This window comes from Macrotis lagotis, chromosome 1 (genome assembly GCF_037893015.1).
Source record: "Macrotis lagotis isolate mMagLag1 chromosome 1, bilby.v1.9.chrom.fasta, whole genome shotgun sequence".
Classification (NCBI taxonomy): Eukaryota; Metazoa; Chordata; class Mammalia; order Peramelemorphia; family Peramelidae; genus Macrotis; species Macrotis lagotis.
Genome location: NC_133658.1, coordinates 671,121,131 through 671,146,229, shown reverse-complemented (window position 1 = coordinate 671,146,229; position 25,099 = coordinate 671,121,131). Strand labels below are relative to the sequence as shown.

The window sequence follows — 25,099 nt, the reverse complement described above, 5'->3', positions numbered from 1 at the left end:
AAGCTACTGACTTACTGACCTGGGACATAGACCTGACTGTGCCTTATTAGCCTTATTGCTAAATCATTTCTCTTCTTTTAGTCACTTTGCTTATGCTATTTTTTTATACTTAGAATAGTTCTCAAATATATTGAATTATTTTCCATCTTTAAATCCAAGTTCAAATGTCCCATCTTCTTGACAAATTTCCCTAGTTGTCCAAGGTGGTTATAAGATTTTATCCTATTCCAATTAAATTTAATACTGATATATTTATTAGTTATTATTGTGCTCAAGTATTATTTCTATATACTGAATTGTTAATGGAGCTGTGAACTGATCCAACCTTGATGGAGAGCAATTTGGAATTATGCCCAAAGGTCAATAAAAATGTGCATACCCTTTGATCCAGAAATACCATTACTGGGTCTATATCCTGAAGAGATCATGAAAAAGGTAAAAGCCCCACATGTACAAAAATATTCTGTTAAGCATAATTTCCCTTTGGCTAAAATGAAACAACAAAGTTAGTTTTATAAATGAAGTTTAATTCTCTAGGATCTTACCAAAACCCATGGGTGGATGACATTCTAGTGAACACCAACACTGACCCAATATTTGGGGGAATTTTTACACGGTTTGAATAAAGAATAATAAAACTTTAGGCAGTCAATCAATGAGACTTCACATAGATGACATGGTTTTACAAATACAATTCTTTCAAATCTTATAATATTTACTGAAAATTCCTATTGACAAGAATTCCACTTATGCTAAAGAGTAAATAGCAATAGAATTTTTCTCTCTGCTCATCCAAGATGTCTCTTATCTTAAAGTTTGTTGATCAGGTACTAACAATGAGATAACCAGATAGTACTGACACAGGTATAGTCAACATTGTAGGAGACTGGCCTTATCATAGCAGACTGCATTTTATAACCCTTAGTTAAAGGTTAAGAGAATAACTTCTGTTCAGTAATATATAAAGCAAAAAAATATTAATTCCATCTTAAAGAACATCATACTATATACATTCCCCCATTTTGATCTATTTGACTTATATTATTCATAGATCAATCATATAAATATTTAGGAAGATAATGTGCATATTGGGATAGCATATATATAAGTGGGATTTTAGATTTTCTGAGAGCCATGGGCAAGTAATATCTATAACAATAATGAGTAATACAATCACAAATAATAAAAAATTACAGAGATTCAAAAGGGGATAATCTTGATTAGATAGATACATAGATAAAAAGCATTCATCAGCAAGGAAAGATTCAAGTCTATTTCTTCTGAAGTCACATTATGAAGTTCTATGGCTTAGAGTGTAGCCTCAGAGATTTCTTCAATGCAGATTGCTTGTAAAGATTTTTCCTTTTTCTGTTGAAATGCCTTACTAAAAATTTAAATTCTGAAATCCCTTAGATTTTAATGATTTACATTTTGATTTGGTATCCATGGAAAATTCAGTTACACACGGATTATTATCACTATTTTTTATTATTTCCCCAGGATACTTTTCCACATAATGCTCACTATTTTAAAATTTAGATAAATATAGGACAACATTACTTAAAATTTCTATATCTGATTTTAATATTGATTATCTGACATGATTATAGCAATTTACCATAAAAATTAGAGACATAAAAGAAAGGACAATGGTCCCTTGTGTAGTTAAGATGTCTGTTCAGGTGGAAGTTATATAGATAGTCAAGTATCTCAAACCAGACTCTCTTTCTGCCAGGTGAGAGACATTCTTTTTTTCCTGAAGGTCACATTCTTGGGAAATTGAGTCAGGAAGAAGTCCACTCTCAGATCAGTCTGAAAAACCACTCCTTCCACTCTCTTACCCTGAAAAAAAAAAACCTTCTTTCAGCTGTAAATTTCAACCAAACCCCTCTTGGGTTTCTTTCCTTCTGGCTTTTCTTTCTTCTGGCCCTTTTCCTTTGGTACCTGGATTTCAGACTTAAAACAGGAAGCCAATTTCAGTCCCATGACATTTTTTATAGCAATTTTCTATAATCAGACAGAGATTCATCTCTAAACTTCATAAACTAAATGATCAGAAATAATGTCATATTTTGATTATGATTGTATAGTGGTAACAATCACAAAATGTTAAGCATATTGCACAGGTGATTTTATAACAAAAGATCTGAAACACATAACACATAGGAACAAAAATTTTCTTTAAAACTTTTCATTAATATGCTCCAACACATGCATATATAAAAGCACACAGATGTTCTAAATTAACAATGTAACAAGCAATATAAATTGCAGGAAAACTGAAGAAATAAGTGAAAAAAATGAAGTTAAAAAATGTAAAGTATAATAATCCCAACTGATAATTTCATATATAGTAACATTATTCATAAAATGTTTGATTATTACAGAATATATACTATCATATTTTATAATGTAATACTACTGTTACAAAATTATACTAACAATCATACTAAATCTTATATCACTCTATCACTCCCCCCTTTTGGCCAAAGGGCCACATAATCCTACCTGTGGAGCAAAAGAGAGAAAAAAGACCTTTTCACCTTTACATTTCCTCAGAGGATATGAGGAGAAATTCTTTTAAACATTCCCCATGTGACCATGGGGCACCTATGCCTTCCATCTCATGTGATATGTCTAGAGATGTTATAACCTTATTTGACATAGTAGTAATAATTTCATAAGTTTATTCACTTCTACCAAAATATACTTATATCAATCTCAAAAAGAAAATGAGATTTCCCAGGAACTCAATCTCACACCTGATAACTTCAGAATATAGCAAGAACTGATCTACTTGCAAACTTTAAATGCTCTTAATAGTTACTCAACAGTTAATTGTTTCACAAATTTAATATATATAGAAACTTTTCTATGACAGTTATTAAAAATATCATTATATTATTTGCAATAAATTAGATTACAGATTTGAAAATTTAATATACCTTATATAAAAATACATAAAAATTTTACAAGTTTTTATGCATCTTCTTTCAATAAAACAGTAATAAACATTCCTGATGTTTAAAAGGACACTATATTAATTATGAACTAGTAAAGTGATGGACGTCTCTCTCTCATTCAATCTTAAAAAAGAAAAAAATTTAAATTTGAATTTATCACACCAATAAATTAGTATAACATTGTTTTTAGAGATTATAAATTAATCCCACAAATTCTTCATAGACAATAAATCCCAATTACCACAGAACTTCTGAGTACCACCTTTCTTGAACTCGAAGGTATGTACAAAAGTAAGGACCTGTTGGTTTAAGACATGGATACATATACCTAAAATTACTCTTACAAACAACCTTAAGTCAAATTCCTTTCAAACATTGGTCTTAAAAAGTGACATCACATAATTAAGCCATTCATTGTCAATTAAGTTAATTAAAATGACTAAAATCAGGTGATTCAAATTGTTAAATGCCCATCAGACTTCCTTACAGAAAATTCTTGATAAAGATTTATGACTTGATGGTTCTAAAAATCCTTCTTTATGATTACAAGATTTTCTTTGTATTCAACAATCTTATGAAATTCATGAGTCAAATGTCAAAAGTTATGGTTACAACAAGCAACAATAATACACAAGAAATTTAGTTTTCTTCATTCATTTTGTTCGTTAATAGCACAATTTTTAAACTCCCAATTATTAGAAATATTTTTTAATATTAGAACTTTTATGAATATCACAATATCATGATTTAAATTATGTATTTTCCAACAAAAACTTCTCGAGGTAAATAATGTATAAACAATAATGTATAGAAAATCAATTTATGATTATCTCATTAAAAAGGTGATCATGTAGCTTTAATACATTCCTTAATTTATATAATCCTGTTATCTTTTCCTTAAGAATTAAATTATGGATTAAATTAACCCAAAATCTGGACTTCTAGGTCCTTAACATATACATATAAGCTACAGATAATCCTCTCTTCTACCCTTAATTTTTTAAAAACAAAACAAAAACTTTTCTTTTTGCAGTTTCTGAGAAATAACATTAGAATAAGATTTTCAGTTCTATTCTATATTCTGAAATCAACACTTAATTATTTTATGAGAACTAACCAAACCAGTACTGTTTAGAGATCAAAGATTATACACTGGCATACTGTGTTGTGAGATTTTAGGGGCTCTGGTCTAGCCCTTGCAAATCCCCCAAAAGGTCCAGTAATGTCTTCCTAGATCTCCAGGCCAGAGGAGACTAAAGAAAAGCTGCTGTAGGAGCAACATAGAGACCTTTAATCTAAATTATCTAAATTAAATTTTTATTTCTTTTAATGTGCTAATTAAGACCAATGTAATTTGCCAAATCAGTAAATAAAACGCTGCTAGTCAATCTGACCAGGAAAGAAACAATAGGAAATAATAGAACCCCCTCCCCCCACACACACACACACAAAACAGCATGATTTTCAGGAAAATCTGTCCTGTGGCGCCAAATCATGAGTTTTTGGAAAAGAAAAGATCCACTTTTGAAAAGGAAGAATAAAGAGAAGATTGGCCAATCAGAACACAGAGACACACCAGCATACCTGACCATACAGAGAGACAGCTGGGAGCTTCCCCATGCCAGTAATTTAAAACAAGCACATATATAACATAAAGAGCACTTCAAACCAGAGAGGACCCCCAAGGTCCCGGGAAAACCCCTCCTTGCTTTCACACTAGAGGGTCCTCTAAACACTACCCAGACAAAGACAAGGGGGTGCCAGGTAACTCCTTTATGTTTTTCTAAGAATAAGCCTTCAGCACCCTCCCCAGCAAACAAAAACAGATACCACCAAAGGTGACAAATCTCCAACAAGGAGAGGTAAAAATTCAGAGAACATTCCATTTCCAAACAATTGAGTTGAGCCTTATTACATTCCAAAGCATATTTAAAAAAAAAAAAAGTCTATCCACGCAGATTGCTCTCCTTCCCATTTGAAAGCAAAAATGTATTTAATGCTGGAAGATTGAAAAGATAATCATTGCACAGGTCAGAGACAGTGAATCCAGCAGAGGGAGGATTGGACACCACAGGAGAGGGAGGCAAGATAGTAGCTGAGCATGTTCAGTCCAGGTGAAGCAGAAAAATGAGTTTTAAAAACTTGAAAAGACTGTGGGGAAGCATTTCTTAATTTCTCATGTTTACAGTTTCCTAAATCTCTGAGAAGGGACCTACACTGTTTTTTTCTGAGGATCAGGCTTTTTTGCAATTATGACAAATGCTGCCTGCCTGATCCTCAGACTGCCTCCTAGCTACAAAGGGGTCTTGCATGGGGGCTGTCAATTGCTTGAGCTGCATAGTCAGAATCTTCTCTAGCTTTGCCCTTAATTCTCTTTTTCTTGGAGATCTTTTTCCTTTTCCCTTTATCAAATTCTGACTCAATATCTGAGCCAGTTCGATCAGGTATTGAGGATGTTTATCTTGCCAGCTTGGCTCACTTATCTTAATATTTCTGAACAAAAATAGGCTGCAGAATGTTAACAAAATAAGAGAGAAACTGAGTCTGTCCTTCTTCATTACCATGTTTCAAACCTGAGTTTGTATCAGAGGCCTCTGCTAGGTGGTCAAAACACTGAAACACTGCTTTATCTTCCTTCTAAACAATAGTTTTAATATTTGAAAAGTCTGCTAGTCAGGGAAATGCAAGGGGAAATGGTATCAAAAAGTGCATCCTCAATCACTCGTGCTTCAACATAGTGTCTTTCCTGGTTTGTACATGTCACCCAGTGTGTGCTTTGAACCTCTTCAAAAGTACTTTTGATATTGCCTTTTTAATCCAATTCTTTGCTACTAGGACAACAGTCAACTGGAAAATATCAGGGATACCAGGGTGATAAAATTTCATAGTAACCTTAAATTGATCACTAAACCCAATAGGATCTTTATGTGGAAAAGGAAAATATTTCTTTAATGCCGGTAATTCACCCCTGTCCCAGGTTTAAATTCATAGCTAGGATAAGTGTTAAGTTTTACAGTAGCAGCTCCAGCCTGTCCCCCATCCACAGGTTGAATAGCCTGAGGACATGGTGTGTTTATTACCTTCAAAGGATGGATCCCCACTAATTCAGGCTTCAGACTTTTATCCGGAGCAGGGAACAGGTAAATGAGATAGGAGGGTAAGGAGAGTGAACAGGCAAGGAAGAGGGTGAGAAATGAGAGGAAATAGGAGGTGGATGATGAAGTGAAACAGGAGAGGACTGAGAGAAGGAGGTAGGAGCAGTGCTCACTACCAGCTCTTGTGGCTTAGAAGGAGCAGAGGTGGAAACCTCAGTAGGTCTCATAGCACAAAGCTAAGAGGCTTTGTGCCTCTTCTGTCTGATCAGGGGAAAAGGATTTTGAAAAAGCCATTTTCCCCTCTATAGTTTGGAATGAAGCCTTCTCAGACTTTCTTTCTCCTTATAATGGACCAATTATAGAAGCATTGTCATTCTTTTTTAGAAGTTTTAATAGTTTTTAATTTTGTCTTAATATAATTAATTTTAGTGCTATCAAACAATCCCCACCTAGGCCAGTTCATCTGAGGATTGTCACTGTTTAATTTTTGCCATTTTTGGCAGTGATCACTGGAATTCTAATTTTTGGTAATATAAAAAGCAGGTCTCTCTGCTGGATCTCTGATCTTAGATTTAGTTTGTCCCATATTTTCAAGTCAGTAATAACTATACATAAAAATTACTCACCAAAAAAAGACACTAAACAAAAAACACAGAACATACACTAGACATAAGATACCAGACAGATATTCCTCTATGTTTTTATCAAACCAAAAACGCCAGAGATCTAAGCACTGAACTATCTTACCAAACAAAATATCTCCCGTACATTCTAGAAATAAGCCCTGACACCCCCTTTGGCTTAAAACCAAAAATCAAGAAAAATCTCACCAAAATGAAGAATTGCCCAAAAACCCTCAGTAATAATCCCAGAGAACTTCACTTCATAAAACAACACAGTTCACAACTAGGGCAAATTGAGTTTGAAAAATAACAATCCCACCTTTAGACAAGTCCACTAGTTCCCAGCTTAAAATGTGTCCTGGTTTTTTTTTTCCTTAGGATCCCTTGTTGTCTAGAGGAAAAGTTTATCCTTTCTCAAATTCAAGCCTAGATCCGATGTCATATGTACCATTTACTGTTAACCATCATTTCCTTTTGGCTAAAATGAAACAACAAGGTTAGTTTTATGAATGAAGTTTAATTCTCTAGGATCTTATCAAAACCCATGGGTGGATGGCACTCTAGTGAACACCAACATTGACCCAATATTTTGGGGAATTTTTATACAGTTCAAACAAAGAATAATAAAACTTTAGGCAGTCAACCAATGAGATTTTACATAGATGACATGGTTTTACAAATATAATTCTTTCAAATCTTATAATAGTTACTGAAAATTTCCATTGACAAGAATTTCACTTAGGCTGAAGAGTAAATGGTTACAAACAACATTAGGATTTCTCTCTCTGCTCATCCAGGATGTCTCTTACCTTAAAGTTTGTTGATCTAGTACTAATATTGAGATAATCAGATAGTAGTGACACAGGTATACTCAACATTTTAGGAAAGAGGCCTTACATAGCAGACTGCATTTTATAACCCTTAGTTAAAAGTTGAGACTAACTTCTGATCAGTAATATATAGATCAAAAAATATTAATTACATCTTAAAGAATATCATATACAATTCACAGCAGCTCTGTTTGTAGTGGCATAGAATTGGAAATCACGAGGATGTCCATAAATTAGGGAATGGCTGAAGAAATTGTGGTATATGTATGTGTTGGAACACTATTGTTCTTTTAGAAATTAGGAGGGATGGGATTTCAGAGAAGCGTGGAAAAACTTGCATGAATTGATGCTGAGTGAGATGAGCAGAACCAGAAGAACATTGTAAACATTAACAACAACATGTGGTAATGATCAACCTTGATGGACTTGCTCACTCCATTAGTGCGATAATCAAGAACAATTTCAAGGGATCTGTATCCAGAGAAAGAACTGTAGTGTTTAAATGAACAGAGATTATCAATTTTTTAAAAAGTTGTTTTATGTATTACATGATTTTGCTATCTCTAATACTTTCTTTCTTACAGATATCTTTTATTTTCTCTCAACACATTCAGTTTTTCTTTAATTATTTTATTTTTATTTGAGGAATTAGGATTAAGTGACTTGCCCAAGGTCAGACAGCTAGGCAATTATTTGTCTGAGGCCACATTTGAACTCAGGTCCTCCTAATTCCACTCTATCCACTGCACCACCTAGCTTCCCCTAACACATTCAGTTTTGATCAATGCACATCCTGGAAACAAATGTATCATATTGCCTTCTGTTGGGAAGAGAAGGGAGGGAAGTAAGGGAAGGGGAAAAAATCATAAAATTCAAAACCTTCCAAAAAAAATGATTGGTAGAAACTACTATTGTATGTAATTAGGAAACAAAATATTTATATAAAAAAGGATTATTTATCAATAATACTTGACTGTAATCTCCATGAAAGTAGAGAATTGTGCTTAATCTGAACATTTTACAACATTCAATGATGGAACAATAAACATTATACAATGTAATCATTTAATAATTGTCAGGTAGAACTGAATGGAAAGAAAAATTGTAAAACACTAATTTTAGTGGAATAAAGAAACATAACTGCTTTTAGAAGAGATACATAGGATTTTGAGAGAACAAAAGGAACAGTAAGAATTAAATGAATAAAAAAAATGTTTTAGAGTTTTTGCAAGGCAATGGGGTTAAGTGGCTTGCCCAAGGCCACACAGCTAGGTAATAATTAAGTGTCTGAGGTCAAATTTGAACTCGGGTACTATTGACTTCAGGGCCAGTGCTCTATCTACTGTACCACCTAGCTGCCCCTAGAAAAAATTTTTAAAAGAAGGTTATTTAAAAAGAGCCAGGGGAAAAGGGAGAATATTATTTGATTACATAGTTAAACAAGTCAGGTAACAGCAGGACTTGTGAACTCAGTGATTTTGACTCATTTTTGTCCCAATACTCAGATTTAAAGTGCATATGTGTTCAAAAAACCAAATCTATGAGAACATAATAGGAAATATGTGACTAAACAATAATTTAAATGTAAAGTCCTTCTGCCATGTTCAGTTTCTTGGAACATGTTTCAGTCCATCAGATATACAAATTTATGCTCATGAGTCCCCTTTTTTCCATCAAATATACCCTAGCCAAGTCAAAATCATGCCACAAGATAATAAAAAAGACATTTTTTTTGAAACAGAATGACAAATGACAAAGAATTAAAATAAGTCCAGTCAATGTGAGCCCCATTTCACAGTATGTATGCTATGCTTTGACTGCTGGAAACTCATATTGAAAAGTCAGGGCACCCTACTTCAAATGGAAAGGATCTTCTCCCAAACCTGGTCTGCTTACTGTATAAGAGGAATCTTTCAAATGGCTGCTGAAACAGAATGCTTACAAAAGACATTAACTTAATAAAGTGTTATTCTCATTCCTTTCTAGCCATGTTTAAGTGAGGAGGCAAGGAGTGATTAAAGTTTCCTAGTATTGAGAGGTCTCAGGTCGTTATCTCCTTAACTAGAATGCTACCAAATGATCCATAAGTGTATAAACTTTCATTGCTTCCATGTTTGTTGTGACTATTCTTTCATGCTCTCACACAAAGGAGAATCAGAATAGGTCATGACCTTATAAGCTTTAAAAGCTCATAAAAACAAGCAGCAAGAGAGTAACAGGGAGCCACAGTACAGGTCAGAATTTGTGGTCCATCAGAAAAAGTCTGATTAAAAAGGATTCAGTTCAGAAGTGAGTTAGCCCTTCTAGTCCAGATGTCAGGTCCCACAGGAAAGAAGCACTTATCCATTGGCTATGCTACTTTGGAAGTGAATTTAGATGAAAAAATGATTTGTAGGAATTATTTTATGTATGAGTCCACTCTCCCTAAGGACCAAGGTAACATAAGGGAAAGTGTTCCTCCCTTCCAGGTGTTGGCAAATAATTATATTTCTTTTTTGTGTTATATCTTCTCAGTAAATATCTCTTGGTAAAACCTAATTCATTCATTGGATATATGAAACTGGGTTTGAAAATGGGAACCAAATTCCAGGTTGGAGGTTCAAAATGAAAGTACTAGGAAAAGATATTCCAACTCCTCGAAGATAACTCTACAACTATGAGAGAGTAAGATATATCCTTAATCTGGGGGACCCGATCCATCAGTATGATTATGATAAGCCCCAAGAATCTTACATGGGCTACACTAAATAGAAAAAACTATCTACCATTTCCCAAGATAACTACTTTCCAAATCTCCTAAAACTAGAGACTATAAGGGTCTTCATTACCCTGCTCTGGATCTTCAATACAATGGGGAAGAAAATTATCTGTAGTACCTCTTAATTAATCCATATATCCCCTTGTTTCAGGGTTGAAAGAAATATTTTAGTCCTTGTTGTCGTTCTTGAATTCTCAAATACACTGCAGGTGATCCATGACATCTTGATTTCTTCCCATGTTGTCTTTCTAAGATCACTTTTCATGTTTGCCCCTGACAGTTACCCTATTGCTGCTCCACTCAGATACTCTATTTACATGCCATACCATGACTGCCTATACTATTCAACCACTACTATCCAACTGTTTCTGCCACAAAAGAGCTTTGGAGAGAAAGTACCCAAAGTTTGCTTTAAACTCTCCTTTTGACTTTGAGCAAAACATTTAACTTCTCTGACCAATAATGGGGACAGCGAGGTGATGCATTGGATAGAGCAGAGACTCTGGAATCAGAAGGACTGGAGTTCAAATCCAGTCTAAGATACTTAATAATTGCCTAGCAGTGTTACTTGGGCAAGTCACTTAAACCCATCACCTTGCCAAAAAAAAAAAAAAGTAAAATTAATGTGTGAAATTACCTGATCTTTAAGGTTCTTCATGCATCTAAATCCTTAGGACTTCTTAATAGTAAGTAATATAACACAATCAATTTTCTATAAACTTTTATTAAGAGGAGGAATCTAAAGAGTGTCAAACAGCAAGTGAATATTTTTAATCCCTTCCTCACCTCTGCCTCAGAGAATCCTCACTTTTCTTCAAAGATCAGTTCAGCTGAAACCTCTTTTTGAAGAGTCTCTTCCCTCTTCCTCCTTTTCTCCACCTTCTCTCTCTCTCTCTCTCTCTCTCTCTCTGACTCTGTCTCTCTCCCTCTGTCTCTCTCTGACACACACCCACACCCACACCCACACCCACACCCACACCCACACATACCACCCACACACACACACACACACACACACACACACATAAACACAAACACACAAAGACACATACATATATATATGCATATATACAGCCACCCCAACCACCCAATTCTGGGGTCATTTTCTTACCAATACACAAAAATGATTAGTAAATTTCAAGTATGAGCATTTATACTTCAGAAATAGGCAAACACTACAAATAAGGGCTGGATTTATTGTCTTCCTGATTGTATAAACTTAAGTTAGTGATGAAGAAAGCATAATGCAGGTAAAATTTTAATGTGTATCAATATTTTCTCATCCATATTTTAAAATACTCATTGTTCCCCTTTTGAGATTACTTTGTGTGTATACATATATATACATATATATATATATATATATATATATATATATATATTTCTGTACAAGGTCCCTGAAAGTAGAAACTGTAGTATTCTTGCATTTTCATACTTAATTTGCATAATGCCTTGCACATAGCAGGTAAATAATAATTGAGGAGAGGTGGTTAATAACAATATTAAATATATATCATGTTGAGCCTTAGAAACCTCCTTATTTAGAACCCCCTAAAAGGTAAATAGTGTAAATGTTTTTCCTGTTTTTAAGCGAGGAACCCAAAGGCTAACATGATGCATTTGTCTTAGGTGACTCAGTTAATAATTGACAAAAAATCAATATTTGATCTCAACTCCCTTAATTTCAGGTGTAATGGTCTTTCTATTATTCCATGATGCTTCTTAAGTACTATATATTAGCTGCCTTTTAGAGTCAAAGAGAAAGCTTTATTCTCCTTTCCAACATAAAATTTTAGAACTCAAAGATGGATATATTATTCTTCTTAAATATTCTTCTCTATACTATTCTCTGCTATCTTTCAATAGAATTGGAAGTAGTTCTTCAAAACCAAAGCTGTTGTATCTGTGTGGAATTAATCAATTCTTGAATATAAAGAGACCAAAATGCATGAAGAGGGATAAGGATTAATTAGAAGCTTAGATTTCCTTTATGCATACTAAAAGTATAAGAACCCTGCAACAAATCTGGACCCCTATAGGTTCAGACTATCTATGAAGGATTTTCTTGAGTGAAATAAACTAGCACACCAAATCATTTTTGACTATTTCCAGGCTGCTCATAAACTTTATTGCCTTTCTGGGAGCATGTTTCAGTTTCTCAAGGTTGTTCCTTTCTACTTCCATTGTTATAGAAATAATAATTATCTAGAGATTCAGTATGCCACAGTAGAGAGAGAGTTGTTCTCCAGAGTAGGAAGACATGGCTTTGAGTCTAGCTTCTGATGTGTATTGGCATATTACCTAAGCAATTCTCTGAGAATATAAATTGCAATGAAGGTGACAGACTGCTTTGGTAGAGTGTTTCTTCCTTTGGAAGTTCTATTTACCAAGGAAATCACAGATCCCCTTCTTGTTATTGTGTATGTTCTTTCCTGTTTCTGTTTACTTCTTTGTATCAGTTTGTCTCCCTATGCTTCTCTGACAATTTTGTTCCTATAGTATGCCACACAGAACTAAACTCAATAAATTTAGATAATGGATTAGTCTGATATTGTTTGACTAAGACAGACAATTCCAAGATGTGCCTGGCACATCTCACTCTTAATTCATATTGAATTCTTAGTGCATATGAAAGATGTCTCCCTGGAGAGTTTTTGGGTGATTGTGGATAGGCTTTGAAACATGTGAAAGTTTTGATAGATAGTATAATGCTATCTTTAAAAACTACATTCATAAAATACAATTTCCACAATATGTATATTAGGGACCTGAAGCTTAGAGGTTAAGTAATTTGTTCAAGGTTGATCTAATAAGTCTCTATAGTAGTTTTGAAGGGAGGCCAGTTGTGATAAGAAAAATGAGTTCAATTTACCTTAAACTATATAACTTGATCATAGAAAGGATATGTCTGAGTAATATTAGTGGGGAAGTACACCTGAATTCCTTAACATAAATTCCTAAAAAATAAGTAATTGGATAATCTCCCTTAGTGAAGAAAAATTTTAAAATCACTCAATGATCTTCAGTCAAATAGAGGAGATATTAAAGAGAAGACAAAGATGATTTGGTTTGCCTCTCCTATAAGGATAGCACAAAGGATAATGGACATAAATGTCAACAATAGGTTATATATCACAAGAGCTTTTTATGTAAGATATGTAAGTCTTTGGAAATATAATAAATAATGTCATTAGTACTTGGGGGGAGGGATTATGGGGCAATGGGGTTAAGTGATTTGGTCAAGGTCACACAGCTAGTAAGTATCAAGATCTGAGGCTGAATTTGAACTCAAGTCCTCTTGACTCCAAAGTCAGTGCTCTACTGTGACACCTAGCTGCTTCAATATTATTACTTCTTTAGCCATCTTGAATATCTCAAAAACTAGATCTGGAAATTATTTAGACAAGGGAAGACTTGCCCAGACCACAGAGGAATAAGTAATAGAACTGAGTTTCAAACCCAGGCTTCTTACTCCAAGTGCTCACAATGAGACCCTGCTACCCTTGTGACCAGGTAAAGGAGTAGGAAGATTTGTTTAGTTTATTATACTTCCTGAAGTCAGAGACAAGTTAGGGAAATAGGAGTATTGAATACTTCTTGACAAGTCTATTTATTTTAACCTTCTTTGATAAATCATAAAATGACTTTTCACATTTATAGCACATTTATATCCATCCCCTTCCTCATTCAATCCTCAAAGAATCCCTGTTGCTAGCAGATGAGTTAAAAGTTTGTTTTAAACTAATTTGCAAATCAAACTCAAAACTCAGTGGAAAATTACAATGAGACAATTTGTCCTTGGGCCCTTCATACTGGGTGACAGCAAGGGAGCACTGAAGGAGGAAGTGAAATGAAACAGAAAACAAGTGGGATTGACTGAATAGATACTGGCATCTTCATTTATTTCAATGGCAACGACCCAATGTCTTTTCAGTTTCACGCCTTGCAGAGAAAAAGGCCGGAAGGTTGCTGGAAACCGGGTTAGTCAGACTGTCCATTAAACTTGCATCATTTCAAATGGCATCTGCCTAATCTGAGTTCTCAGCAAAGGGTTCTTTGTAGCACTAACACACTGTTTAGCCAATGTGCTGTTAGGATTGGCAAGGCCACAGTATGTTATGAGAAGAGTATAATGACTGCCTTACTCAAGAATCTTCCCATGGCTTTCAAATAGTTTCTATCACTTTAGATTAATGCCCTTTAACACAAACGTCCTTTAAAAGTGTCACATATTGGACAATTGGCAGTGAAGATTAAAAACATAATAATCAAGAAAGTTCATTTTAGAATCTAGTTTTGTTTTTGATATACTTCTCTCAAATCAAAAGAAGCATCAATCTTAGACTGAGTTGGGCAATACTTGTTTTTAGTCTTCATATAAGCAAGTTGTATGAATGAGAACTGAATACCTGACATATACGTATTAATGAAACTCTAAAAGTTTAAAATCTTATAGAGTAAAATTAAACATCATTTTAAAGAGGGCTAGTTAGATATATTAAGAAACTTTCTTAGCTTTGACAAAACAGTATTCTAACAATTTCTGAAGCTTCAAAACTGAAAAAGTCAAGAGAAATTTCAAAATAAATAAAATCAAAGTAAAAAATTATCAGGAAATTAAGTGGCAGAGTGAATAGAGGCAAAGAATCTGAAGTCAGGAAGACCTGGATTCAAATCCAGCCTCAGACCCTGGACAAATCATTTGTTTCAACTTCCTCACCTGTAAAATGAGCTTAAAAAAAGAAATGGCAAACTACTTCAGTATCTTTGCCAAGAAAATCCCCAAAAGAATAACATGATTGAAATGACACAAAAACAACAAAAATTACTAGTCTTCTCTGGTTACCTTCTACTGAAAGTCAATGAACTAGATCTTTTTTGAATCATCAAAAAAATTGAAATCAAATAATTCGCAAGATCTGAAGTCATTATGTTACTATGTCTTTATACCATCTGAAAATTTTTTTAATGTTAAGGAGCATATATTTTCCTGTTTGCTTACCATGTCCCCTCAATAAAGAAAAAAATAAAGTATTATAATAAATACAAAAAAATACAAAATAATATAATATATTTTGCAGAGATAAGTAAAGAAAATTCCCATATTGGCCATGTCCACAAATCTGATTTGCTCCATCATGTTAGGAGATCACCATTATCAAATTTTTGGAATAATGATTGGTCATTGCATTGATCATAGATATTAAGTCTTTCAAACTTGTTCATTGTTAATATGATCATGATTTCAATAAAGATGCATAGAAGAAGAAAAACCAGATTGGAATTAAAACACTAAGATTAGCATTTTGTTTTCATTCATTTAGAATGACAGTCAGATTAGAGAAAATTTGCATCATGTGCTTTTTTGGTATCATATTTGTATCCATATAAGCTGTGAAATCCACTATGGTTATAATATGCAATAATAAAACCAATCTAAATATTACAAAGGTTAAAAATAAAAATAACGTATGAGAAAAAATAATAGCAATTGTGGCCAAATGTAATGGAAAAATAATACCTTAAATCACAGATGTAATCTGAGTCTTAAGAAAGGACTTTTAGATCCAGAAAATGGGACAACATAAATGATATGAACACTGGATTTAAAAACAGTAATACTAAACCACAAGAAAGCAAAACATGAAATTATATAATGTGATATCACAGTTACAGAGTTGAAGTGACTTTCCAAAGTCTCACAATTTGTTATAAGTGGAACCAGTACTAAAACCCTCTTCCTCATCAGTTAATTTATTAATTTGTATCACAGGTGGTATGCAATTCTGTTATTATCTAATTACTTTTTATTAACTTCTACCACACATCAAGTAGTTCATTAATAGTTTACCATTTCTTGATAAATTATTCATATTATCTGGAATTTTTGCTCCCTCTTTGTATCTAGTCCATATGAATCCTGAAGTGATCCTGAAGTGTCTACTCACCATCACCTAAATTCTTGGCAAAAGCTAATTGCTAATGACATCAACCACAAGGATACATAGAAAAATTATACACTAGGCTTATAGAGGTTTTGTTTAGGATTACCAGCATCATAGAAAGGATATGAAAATGATAGTGTGGGGCAGCTAGGTGGCGCAGTAGATAAAGCACTGGCCCTGGAGTCAGGAGTACCTGGGTTCAAATCCAGCCTCAGATACTTAATAATTACCTAGCTGTGTGGCCTTGAGCAAGCCACTTAACCCCATTGCCTTGCAAAGGCCTAAAAAAAAAAAAAAAAAAAGGATAGTGTAGGCATTAAGGGTCATGTGAAAACAATATTAACTTTTCTCAAAGGATGTCCCCAGAGCTTCCTGATGTGGTACCTTTAGGCAAAGAAAGACCTTCTGGGGTCTCTGCGAAAAGACAATTTTTTTTTAATTTGAACTTTATCAGGTGAAAATATTACCCAAGTGTTAACAAATTAGGTCCTGAGAGACAAATCCAGTTACTACGCTAGATTTTTTTTACATTTTTAAATACAATAAAACTTTATTTTAAAATATAAAAAAGCATTCTTAGTTCACTGACCATACAGAAGAGTCAGTGGACCAAATTTGGCTCTAAGATTGTAGTTTGCTGACCATTAAATTATAATAATCTTACTAGAAAAGTCCAGCTGAATCCATACTGAAAAATTATAACCATAAAGACAGATAGATGATGTAGTTGATAGAGCATCCTAAATTCAGAAAAATCTAAATTCAAATCCAGCCTTAGATACTGCTTCATGACCCTGATTTTCCTTAGTTTCCTACTCTGTAAAACAGAAATAATAATAGCACCTTCCCCTTAGCATTGTTGTAAGGCTCAAATGAGATAATAATTGTAAAAAAACTTAGGGCAGTATCTGGCATATAGTAAGCACTATATAAATGTTAACTATAATTTTCATTTTATTATCTTAGCAAGAATAATCATTTAATCATTTCATTTCTTTAAAAATGAAGATGGGTTTTAATAGAAAATTACTGATAAATTACCATAGTGATTTTAGCTAAAAATCTCATAATTAACTGCTCCTTGTCCCAGTTGTGTGGCTTTGCTCAAGTCATTTTATCTCATTGATCCCCAATTTCCTCATAAATAAAATAATGAAGTTGAATAGGATGACCTCAAGTCCTCTAAAGTTCTGTGATTATGTAACTACTACCTTCTGGTTCTGAAAATATAAAGAAAGATAAATTTTCTTAGATATTTGTATTCCATTTAATAATCATATAGATTTTTTTTACTTGAAATCACATTTATTTTGCTTTAAATTCTACACATTTCTCATCAGCCCTTAGGTAACTAATTACAAAAAAAGAAACTCAGCACTTGTGATTACTCTTATCATATCCTTCATCACAGCACCTAGAGAACTGTTTGCTCAAACAGAGCCATACAATGCAACAGACTCACTGGGATAAATATTTTGATAAAGTCTGCTTTTAAAAGCCCAGATGAAAGATTGCAACTCAATTCAAAACCAATTTTTCCTGCTTTAGACATGATTGTAGGAAAATCATTTCCATTGTGTCATTTTTTAAAGATCCAAGAATAAATTCAGTATGGCACTGCTGATAATATTTAATGAATATATAACAAGAGAATTGTACTACAAAGAAGCTCTACAATTTTCATTTAATAATATGATCATTCAGCTTTAAAAAACAAATTGTAGATACGGAAGGTGAGGCAAACAGAAGTTTTCTGATCACAATAGTGCCCGTCAGTGTTAAACATCAAAACAGAACTCACATTTTCTGAAGACAGTAAAGAGGTTAGTAAGTTTGAATTCAAAAGACCTAGGTTCAAATTCTAGACCTACTATTGAATACATGTATAATTTTTGTCAAGTCAATTAACAACTTTGTGTCTTATGTTCCCTATCTGTAAAATGAGGAGATAGGATTTGACTGATTTTGAAATGTGTATCATTGAGGTGGCTAGATGGCACAGTGGATAGAGCACTGGCCTTGGAGTCAGGAGTACCTGGGTTCAAATCCGATCTCAGACACTTAATAATTACCTAGCCGTGTGGCCCTGGACAAGCCACTTAACCCCACTGCCTTAAAAAAAAAATCTTAAAAAAAAAGAAACGTCTATCATCTCTAAGTTTATGAACCTATGAACTCCCAGCTCATTTTTGCAGAACATATTAAATGTCCTGGGAGGTGGATTTTCACACCTGGAATTATTTACATTGATGTGATCTCATGTTTGAACCACACACCTCAAAACAAATAAATTACAATTTTAAAATAATGTTTGAGATTTAGAGAAATAACTTTTTCCCTTAAAATTCTAATTTTTTCAACTACCTAGCTGTATGAACTTAGGCAAGTCACTTAACCCAACTGCCTTGCAAAAAAAAATTCTAAATGTTTCTATTCCTAAGTCCTAAGACCTTCACACACAGGAAAAGAACAAGCTAAGCAAAGTGTTGGGTATAAGAGAGAGAACATTAAACTTAATGAACATTAGAGCATTAAGATTCTAGGAAATTGTTGAAATAAATATGATCCCAAAATAATGGACAAAAATGTACTTTAAAAACTTCAAGGGGAAACTTGCTCCAAAAAATAGTTTAAGCCTATATTCTAGAAAGAAATCTGAAACTATGCCTAGTAAGTCATTAGACTATGTATGTCCTTTGACTGAGAATACCATTATTAGGCCTATACTTCAAAGTGTTAAATGAAAGAGGGAAGGGTCCTGTGTGTACAAAAATATTTTTGGTATCTTTTTTTTCTATTAGCAAAGAACTTATAACTAATTGACATATCTATCAATTGGGTGGGGGGAATGACTAAATAAATTGTAGCATATAAATATGAACTACCAGGAAACATGTCATATATCTCAAGCAGAAAGGTAAAGTCCTCACATCTGACATTGATCCAAGTGCTAAGGATAAAGGAACCAAAGAAAATCCACTGTAGCTTCTTGTTCTTGCATTTGGGGTTCATTAATAAATTGTATGTATATAATTTCAGATTTACATAACAGCCCATTTTTTTACCAGTCTCTGGTAAGAAGGCAAACACAAATCATTGTGATTTAAAAACAAACAAAAATGAAAAGTAGAAGAATCAACATAAGAGGAAAAAATGGAAACAGAAGAAGGGAACAGCAGAGATTCAGTTTTACTGCCTAACACCATCCATAAACGCTCTGGGAAGAGAAGATCCTTGAACTATAGCGTAGCAGGATTAAGGCAGTTGCCTTCTCCCTAGTTCAGAGTCACAGAAGATGAATTTTCTTTAGGAGTAGTAGGATTCAACCAAACTGGTTCACTCAGCTCAGAATTTATAGTCATGGTCATACTCTTACATTTCTAGGACCACTTCTGCTTATCTAGTAAAATAGGACCTCCCTCAATCTTTGAAAAATTGAACAGAAAAGCATAAGTTCCAGAAAATTGGAATCTTCAAAATCCACAAATGACATCAAGATGGAGGCTACCCAAAGTAATACACTGGGTTTACCTTTCATCTTCCATCTTCCAACAGTTCACAGTTCTTTAAGCAAAATAAAGCACAGACACTTTCACACACAACCTTCCCAGAGTCTCTATTTCAAAACATTCTTTGGAGTCAATAGGTATTTCAGTTCAGAGCTACAAATGTAATGGAATTTTGATGTAGCATAAGAAATTATCAAAAGGATGGCATCAAGAAAACTTAGAAAGATGTCTATGAGCTAATGCAGAATCAAGTGAGCAGAATCAGGAAAACAAATTCTAGAAAAAATAACATTGTAAAGAAAAACAACTCCAAAAACATTCAAGATATGTGATAGATGCAACAACTAACTTTGACTTCAGAAAACCAGTGATGAAGCATGCTAACTACTCCTAATAGTTAATGGACTCAAGGTCTAGGCACAGCCAATGTGGGAATCTGTTTTGCTTGAATATGTATATAGTCCACTGGAGATTAGAGGAAAGGGATAGGAAAGCCCTTTCCTAGCAAAGAAGAAAAAAGTAGCAAAGAAAGTAAATTGAATCATTTTAATGTAGAAACAAGGAGAAAGAATCAAAACTAAGCAAGGATGGTTTGGGGATTTCATGGTGAATTTGAAGCAGTAGGTGACCCCATGGATAGAGCACTGGCTTTGAAGTCAGGAGGACTGGAGTTCAAATCCAGTCTCAGACACTGGACATTTACTAGCTGTGTGACCTTGATTGCTTGGCACCTAGGGTCATTTCCAGTCATTCTGATTCATGTCTGGCCACTGGACCCAGATGGCTCTGGAGGAGAAAGTGAAGCTGGTGACTTAACAAAACACCCCCCTCACTCAAATCCAAGTCATGGGCTTTTCATGGCAGCATCTCCTTGATGTCACAGTCTTCTTCGATAATGAAGCAAATGTGTGTGTTGAAAAGTAAATTGTACACAATATTTATGGCTTCATATATTTTGCTTTTCTATAATTCATAAGGTTTGCTTGTTATCTTTGATATTTGTTAACTTTAAAATTATATATGTGTTCATACATATGTACATATATAATGTAGATCTATAGTTAGGCTTACTTTTTTTCCTTCGGGCGAAGATGACAAAAACAAAATCATATATACTTTAGTAACATAGAATTATTATAAAATATGTAATCCTTCAATATCAAGATGATGCTAGATATTGACCTAGATGATCCAGAACTACTGGGATAGGAACCTGAGATGTTTTCTAAGCATGACTATGGATTATAACTAAATAATATACATACTTTTTCCCCAGTCCCATTCTAGGAAAAAAAGTCTTTAAAAACAATTTTTCTCAATATGAATCTAATTTAAAACTATGAGGACTGAACCCTGCTCTTTTTCACATCATAAGGTTTAATAAATTCATGGCAAAATTTTGTTATCTAAAGAAGATTTTGTTATTGTATGCCAGTTTCATGGCATTAGATTTGCACTGGTTCTGGATAATTGATAACGCTTTCACTCTTTCCAGTGAAGTGAAGTGGAGTGAAGTAGGATTGTGTGTTTCCTCCCATGCTTTTTAGCATGATGTTTTCAACAATGTTTTCAAACAACTTCAATGAGAATGAAAATAGCATCAATGCCAGTTAAAATATTGTCAATACATTATTTGTCTTAAAAAGTCAATAAGCCAAGACTAAATTGGAAGGAAAATTGTTGCATGACTTTTTGTTTGTTAATGATTGTGCACTCTGTACAACCTCTAAGGCTGAGATGCAACAGAGTGTGCATTCTACCACTTGTGTTAATTTTGGCCTGACAATTAACACCAAAAAAACAGAGGTTCTCTCCCAACCAGCATCACACCATTCCTTCATGGAAACATCAGGTATAGCAAATGGAGAAATTTTGAGTGCTGTGGATAAGTTCATTTACCTTAACAATATATCTTCTAGGGATGTACACATGGATTGTGAGGATGATACATGCATTGTCAGAGCTAACCTAACATTTAGGAGGTTACAAAAGAAAGTGTGGGAAAGAAGTATTACCTTGTACACCATATTCAATGTCAATAGAACTGCTGTGATGAGCTCATTGCTGTTTGCCTAAAAAACCTGGACAGTATGCCAGTGCCACATCAGGAAACTGAATCACTTCCATTTGAATTGTCTGAGGAAGATGCTGAAGATCACCTGGAAAGATAAGGTACCAAACGCTGAGATATTTCTCAAGCTAAATTGCTCAGCATTAAAATTCTTCTACAATGAACACCATTCCAATGGTCTAGATACCTTGTTTGAATGACTATTTGAAGACTATTTTACAGAGAATTCATATGAGGTAAGTGATCACATGGAGAAGTAATATGAGGACATTCTCAATCTTTCTCTAAAAATTGTTTTATATCAGTTGTGAGATGTGAAAGATACTGGCACAGGACCATCCACAATGGTATGCCCAGTTAAAGAAATTATTGTGCTCCATGAGTAAAGCAGAAGCTCAAAAGAAATGTGAGATGCACAAATTTAGAGACATCTCCATCACAAATATTCATTTGGACTATTTGTGTCTAACCATGATAGAGCCTTTTAAGGTTGTACTGATCTTCTCAGACATACTGTACATTAATTCTGACATCATAATGTTATTCTGATCATCTTCTATTATGAACAACAGTAGACAGACAGGTGCATTAATTAAGTTTGTGTATAATTAAAATATTAAATATCACATACTTTGATCCCTTTTGATCCCATAGAGAAAAATTCTAAACTTCAATGTGTTAAGTTTGTTAAAAGTACTACTATCCAAGGCTATTCACAATCTGACACCCATATATATTCAGAGCTTTTGCCTTAAGCTACTCCCCACCATAGCTATTTTGTTCCATTCACACTGTCTTACTCACTTATGCTATGACTCATTTTCATATTTGTACTGTGATTCCTTTTTAGAATACTACCCTATTTAAATGAAAACTAATCCTTCAGGGTCAAATTGAAATACAATTTATCCTTAAATATAAGTATGATGCTTTGTTGGCATGTTTTTATTGTTCATTTCATATATGCTGGCTTGTTTTGTTATTTTTATATACATATATGCCTTATCATTCTTTGTTGCTGTTCAGTCATTTTAGTTAGATCTGACTCTTTATGAATTTGTTTGAGGTCTTCTTGTCAAAGATGCTGGAGCTGTTTGCCATTTCCTTCTCAAGATGAGGAAACTATGGCAAACAGGATAAAGTGATTTGTCCAGGGTCACACAGCTAGTATGTGATGTTGTATTTGAATTCAGGTCTTTCTGACTCCAGGCTCAGCACTCTATCCACTCTATCCACTGTGCCAACTATCCCCAATACTCTAATATGTACTAAGTTTTTTGGGCACAGAGACAATGTTACATATCAATTAATACTGCTCAGCACTGGAAGAGTTAAGTACCTTGCCCATAGTAATAGAATCATAGACATGGAGCTGACAGAAAACTTAGAGGCCAGCTAGCCAAGTCTCTTCATTTTACATAAAGGAAAATTAAGGTTGAAATATTATGACTTACCCAAAATTAGACAGTATGAGAGGCACTCCCTGTGACCTTCATCAACTTGCTATCACTTGGTTCTGTCATAAGACTATCACTGGCATCTAGATTTCCATGATATTACTCTTTCTAATGTACCACACTACCTGTCAGAGACAAACTTCAATCCAAGTTGTTCTGCCTCCAAGCCCAAATCTCTATCCATTACAACTCAGCACCTCTTTAGCTATTATTATTAGTTGTTATTTCCTTAGAAGTAATTCCAGATTAATTGACTGATTGATTGATTGAGACTATTTCCTAGCTGCAGAATATGCTGAGTATGAGACTGAGAACATCTGTTGTGGCAGCCTTTTCTGATGCTCTGAAACATCATCCATTACCAAAAACAGAGGATAGACCCTGTGGACTAATGGCTTCATCTCCAATGAAGAAATTTTATTTGATGTGCCAATACAAAATCTATTACTGTTACAATGATGCATCTATCCAGCATTGGCATAATGAATAATTCATTGTTTCCTAAAATCCCAATTAGATAGGTTCAAAGATTTGGTTGAGTCAATAGTCTATAAACAGCATCACTGCACTAATATTTGCTTTAAAATTTTTTTCTCTTGTAAGAATAATAAAAAGAAAGGTGTTATTGATATACATGTCAGAAAGGAAGACAATTCTAACACTACTAGTAGAAAAATACTTTAAAGTGAAAATTTTATCCATAAATAACTTTTTAACACTCTCATGTTCTAACACCAGTAACCATCGTACACTTGAAAGAAAACAGTTCAGTAGAGAGTCTAAAAAATTTTTCAAAGAACAATTAATATTCAAAATTAAACAGAAAAGAAATGAAATCTTACTCTTATTGACATTTTAAAAAGCAATTACCAAATCTGTCTCATGTCTTTATTGTCAGTCTGGTCTAAAAGGTTAACTGAAGTCACTGAGTTTAAGTGATACATCCATGATTAATCAGTTACTGGGTTCCCTGAATGAGTGAAAAAGACATTTTTCCCCTTTAGAAACATTCTAAAATCATAAATAAGTGAAAACTGTTTCATCACACAGGCACATACACACACACACACACACACATACACACATGCATAAAATGTGTATGCACACAATCTAATTGATTCCAACTTAAGTTTTTTATTTCCTCTTAAAACCTGTCAAAATCCCCCTACTCTCCTGATTCATGACCTATCCCTAATAAAATACAAGACTGCATTGGAAAAAGGTTTAGGCAGGGAGGAAACTGACCCCCCTACCAAACTATTACAACCACCCCCAACTCTGTGCCAAAACTGCATAGAGAATATTGCCCTGCGAAAAGACACATACATGGAATATTCCATAAAGATAAAAGTGCAGATTCCTTCCTGGGAATCAATATCTTCCCTATACAATAGGATTTATACAGACACACCACAAAATGGAACCAAAGTTTAGAATACCAAGAATAGAAATGGCAATAGTAACCTTAAGTCTTTATGGGAGCAATATTCTCAGGGTAACACTATCCCAGTTCCAATTCCACTGATTTTTAAAGGATCTACCTTGACTCCCTGATCCCATCTTGATTAGTATGTAACTAACCTAGATTCTGGACCAGGTTCTATCAGCAGCTATGACCTGTTGAGTATAACCTCTGTAAGAAAAGAGATTAACAACTGAAGAGGCTTCAGAGAAAATTTTAGTGCCAAAAACAAGAACAATACATTTCTAACTAGAAATAAATCCGATCTCTCTTTGCATCTTATATTGATAAAAGATATTACCAATTTTAACCAAACTTCCCAATTTAATCATTTTAATTATTATTATATAATATTTAATATCTATGCATTTAAAATTGAAATATAA

At 33.8% G+C, this 25,099-nt stretch overlaps 1 long non-coding RNA gene across 2 annotated transcripts in view; it reads left to right on the top strand.

The window, feature by feature from the left end:
* The window catches only part of LOC141522742 (uncharacterized), a 119,889-nt gene that overhangs the window by 39,716 nt on the left and 55,074 nt on the right, over window positions 1–25,099 (top strand). The window contains exons 2-3 of one of the 2 annotated variants that reach the window (XR_012478247.1): window positions 21,766–21,895; window positions 23,535–25,028. This is a non-coding gene — a long non-coding RNA (uncharacterized LOC141522742). Of the gene's footprint in view, window positions 1–21,765; window positions 21,896–23,534; window positions 25,029–25,099 lie in introns of those variants that run through there. The other variant, XR_012478246.1, reaches the window with a different exon arrangement.